Raw genomic sequence first — 5,000 nt, forward strand, 5'->3', positions numbered from 1 at the left:
TTTTGAAACATTCGGGAATACGTGGAGAAGTAAAAGACGCTGAGATCTGACTTGCCTTGAGCAACACTGACTCTGCCAGCGTCCTTACACTCTAATGTATTTTATTGTCTTTTATTCTCTCCCTCTCTCTATCTCTCCCTCTCTCCCTCTCTCTCTCTCTCTCTCTCTCTCTGTCTCTCTCTCTGTCTCTCTCTCTGTCTCTCTCTCCCTCTCTCTCTCTCTCCCTCTCTCTCTCTCTCTCTCTCCGTCTCTCTCTCTCCCTTTCTCTCTCTCTCTCTCTCTCTCTCTCTCTCTGCCTCTCTCTCTCTCTGTCTCTCTCTCTCTCTCTCTCTCTCTCTCTGTCTGTCTGTCTCTCTCTCTCTCTCTCTCTCTGCCTCTCTCTCTCTCTCTCTCTCTCTCTCTCTCTCTCTCTCTCTCTCTCTCTGAGAATGGACTGTCTGTGCAGCGGTGCTAGAAAGTTTGTGAGCCTTTTAGAATTTTCTGAATTTCTCCATAGACTTGACCTAAAATGAGATTAGATCTCCATTCAGGTCATAAAAGTAGAGACAAAGAGACCCGATAAAAGAACACCCACATTTTAGGCGTCATTCATTTATTGATGACAATGATCTGACATTAAACGTCTGTGTTGGAAAAAGCTTTTAACTGCTGTGACCCCCTTTAACAGCAATGACTCCAACATTTACAGTAACTTTTGATCCGTCCCAAACATCAGCTTGGGGAAAGTTTGACCCATTCCTCCTCACAGTTGTGCTTCAGATCAGTGATGCTGGTTGGTCTCCATGTCTCAGGTCTCGCCATAACATTTATGTTGGACTGAGGTCTGGGCATTGACTCAGTCATTCCAAAATGTGACATTTCTGCTTCAGCCATTCTTTGGTAGGATGACTTGTGCCTGTGGGCTCACTGTTTCGCTAAAAGACCCAACTTCTGCTGAGCTTCAGTGTATGGACAGTTACCCTGAGTTTCTCCTGTAGAATCCAAAATTAATTTGTTGGTAGAATCCAAAATTCCCAGTTGTGTCAATGATGGCGATCCGTCCTCGTCCCAGGTCGGAAGAGCAGGCTCAAACAACCACCGTGTTTGACACCTGGGCTGAGCTTCACATGTTGGAATGCAGTGTTTGCTTTCTGCCAAACAACGTTTCTCACTTAACAAAGTTCTAGTTTTGACTCCTCCGTCCACAGAACGTAGTGTGTCCCGTAGTCTTCTGGCTCATGCATCTTTAGAGATCTTTAGCAAACTTTAAACAGACAACGATGTTCTTCCAGTAGTGAGGTGATTTTCTCTTTCTTCTCCTCCTGTCCACACCGTCCTGTTCAGTGTCTGCCTGATGGTGGGCACCGTCCTGTTCAGTGTCTGCCTGATGGTGGGCACCGTCCTGTTCAGTGTCTGCCTGATGGTGGGCACTGTTCTGCTCAGTGTCTCCCTGATGATGGACTACAGGGGCCTGTAGATCCTTAAACGTTACCCTGGGATTCTCTGGGATCCCCCAGCGTGTCATCAGCCCCGGTCATGGAAGTGACTTTTGTTGGATGCCTACTCCTGGAGAGAGTAATAATGGTGTTGAGTTTTGTGTACTGTCTGCCTGACAGTGGATCGGCGAAGCCTAAAGTCTGTAGAAATGGTTTCGTAACTTTTTCTGGCTCAGTGAGTATCAACAGCTCTTTTTCTCCTCAGAAAAATCCTTTGATGAAGGCATGGTGTGTGTTCACAAACCTGACTCTTAAATAGGGCAGGGCTACCCAAACTCACACCTGACAGTCATACCACTAACTGACACCCCTGACTCTTAAATAGGGCAGGGCTACCCAAACTCACACCTGACAGTCATACCACTAACTGACACCCCTGACTCTTAAATAGGGCAGGGCTACCCAAACTCACACCTTACGGTCATACCACTAACTGACACCCCTGACTCTTAAATAGGGCAGGGCTACCCAAACTCACACCTGACAGTCATACCACTAACTGACACCCCTGACTCTTAAATAGGGCAGGGCTACCCAAACTCACACCTGACGGTCATACCACTGACTGACACCCCTGAAACAAATGATCCCCTTTACTGAACTGGAAAAGACAAGATTCGCATACTTTTTTCTACCAAAAAGACACATAATGTTGGATCATTTTAGGGTCCACAAACCTTGTGGTTCCCCTGTGATGACACGTAATGTTGGATCATTTTAGGGTCCACGAACCTTCTGGCACCACTGTGATGATGCAAGTATAAATGGTAATGAAGTGAACATTCTCTCAGTGTTTGGTGTGGACATCAGGCCAATGCCTGTCTCGTTTTACTCAAACGCTAACGCCGCCCCTCGCACCTGCAGTGAGGACGATGATGAGGGAGTACCGCTCTCAGGCTATAGAGGGCAGTGATGCGTTATGAAGCCTTCACAGACCGCCAAAGTACAATTAAATGAATGAAAAATTTGTTTTTAACAATTAAATAACATGTATGTTTATCTCCATCCACACACATGCCATATGAACATAGCCCCACACACACACACACACACACACACACACACACACACGATATAAACATCTAAAGACACACACCATTTCACCCGCATACTCACAACTATTTTATATATGTTTTTATTTATTTTATATTGTCTTTTGTTATTTTGTTACTGATTCTTTTAATTCCATTTGTTTATTTATTTGTGTACTTGGGGCTCTGCAGCACTGATAGTTTCCATATCAACCACCTTGACCTCTGATTGGCTGAGGACTGTGTCATGGACACACGATGACAGGGAGGCGGTCCTCCTGAGCTCCGGGGAAGATCAGAAATGGGGGCGGAGCCTTGGCAGACTGCTGCCCAGCCCTCTGCTTCCCTTCTCAGTTACCATGGAAAGATATGTCACAAGATCTCCTCATGGTCAAGCAGGAGAGGGGGAGGGCGACAGACCTACGGGACAGATCACAGTTACGATCACCAGAGACGGACAACTGAACGGGCCTGTGTGTGGTCCGGGTGTGAGGATGAGTGTGGGGGAAGATCTGTGTAAAAATGCGAGTGGTCTGACAGTGGAATGGCCCACTGCTGAGACAGGTACAAAAGAAGGGATGGGGAAAAAACTTCAGGTAAAACATAGGCCAGGTGCTGGGCCAGGTGCTGGGGGCAGTCTCTGCAGGAGGTGTAGGTAAGACACTTAGAGCCACATCAGCACCTCCAGACGTTCCCCACGTTCATTAAAGTAATGACTGCATTATCACCCTCCAATTCCTCAAACATGTTCTCACAAACCTCTTCATTAAAGTAATGACTGCATTATCACCCTCCAGTTCCTCAAATATGTTCTCACAAACCACTTCATTAAAGTAATGACTGCATTATCACCCTCCAGTTCCTCAAATATGTTCTCACAAACCACTTCATTAAAGTAATGACTGCATTATCACCCTCCAGTTCCTCAAACATATTCTCACAAACTGCTTCATTAAAGTAATGACTGCATTATCACCCTCCAGTTCCTCAAATATATTCTCACAAACCACTTCATTAAAGTAATGACTGCATTATCACCCTCCAGTTCCTCAAACATATTCTCACAGACCACTTCATTAAAGTAATGACTGCATTATCACCCTCCAGTTCCTCAAATATGTTCTCACAAACCACTTCATTAAAGTAATGACTGCATTATCACCCTCCAGTTCCTCAAATATGTTCTCACAAACCACTTCATTAAAGTAATGACTGCATTATCACCCTCCAGTTCCTCAAATATGTTCTCACAAACCACTTCATTAAAGTAATGACTGCATTATCACCCTCCAGTTCCTCAAATATGTTCTCACAAACCACTTCATTAAAGTAATGACTGCATTATCACCCTCCAGTTCCTCAAACATATTCTCACAAACTGCTTCATTAAAGTAATGACTGCATTATCACCCTCCAGTTCCTCAAATATATTCTCACAAACCACTTCATTAAAGTAATGACTGCATTATCACCCTCCAGTTCCTCAAACATATTCTCACAGACCACTTCATTAAAGTAATGACTGCATTATCACCCTCCAGTTCCTCAAACATATTCTCACAGACCACTTCATTAAAGTAATGACTGCATTATCACCCTCCAGTTCCTCAAACATATTCTCACAAACCACTTCATTAAAGTAATGACTGCATTATCACCCTCCAGTTCCTCAAATATGTTCTCACAAACCACTTCATTAAAGTAATGACTGCATTATCACCCTCCAGTTCCTCAAATATGTTCTCACAAACCACTTCATTAAAGTAATGACTGCATTATCACCCTCCAGTTCCTCAAATATGTTCTCACAAACCACTTCATTAAAGTAATGACTGCATTATCACCCTCCAGTTCCTCAAATATGTTCTCACAAACCTCTTCATTAAAGTAATGACTGCATTATCACCCTCCAGTTCCTCAAATATATTCTCACAAACCACTTCCTCTGCTCTCATTGGCTTCTTTCCTCCAAATGACTCCTCTCTCACTGGCTTGTTCATTTTTGCATCACCGGAGCAGGTCAGAGCAGAGTTTGGAGTTCAGGTTTAAATTGAGAGGATGCACTGGGAAACTTAGTATATGTTCACTGTATAAGAATTACCTCCCCACTCAGTGAAAATATGAAACATATCTGCACAGTGTTTCTGATGTCATGTTTCAGTAGACCGTTACATACCAGGGTTTCCATTACCCGGTAATTACCGTTTTCTTCCTGGTAAACTTTATAAAAAAAAACAAACAAACAGATAAATTAAAAACTTGCCGGTCACAATGTCCAGCGCATTGCAAGCTGCAAAGACACATTGGACACGTTTGATTTCAAGTCGATAGCAGAGAAAAAAAAGGAGAAAATAATATGTTACCTGGGAGCCTATGGGCTACATTTGAAGCTGTGTAGGCCTAGCCTTTTTTGAAAACAGGCTATAGATGTTACAAGTTTCGTAATAGCGGTTTTGCTAAATCATGACTGTTTATTAAATAGTCAACCTGATCT

This window comes from Chanos chanos, chromosome 3 (assembly GCF_902362185.1).
Source record: "Chanos chanos chromosome 3, fChaCha1.1, whole genome shotgun sequence".
In the NCBI taxonomy this organism is placed as follows: Eukaryota; Metazoa; Chordata; class Actinopteri; order Gonorynchiformes; family Chanidae; genus Chanos; species Chanos chanos.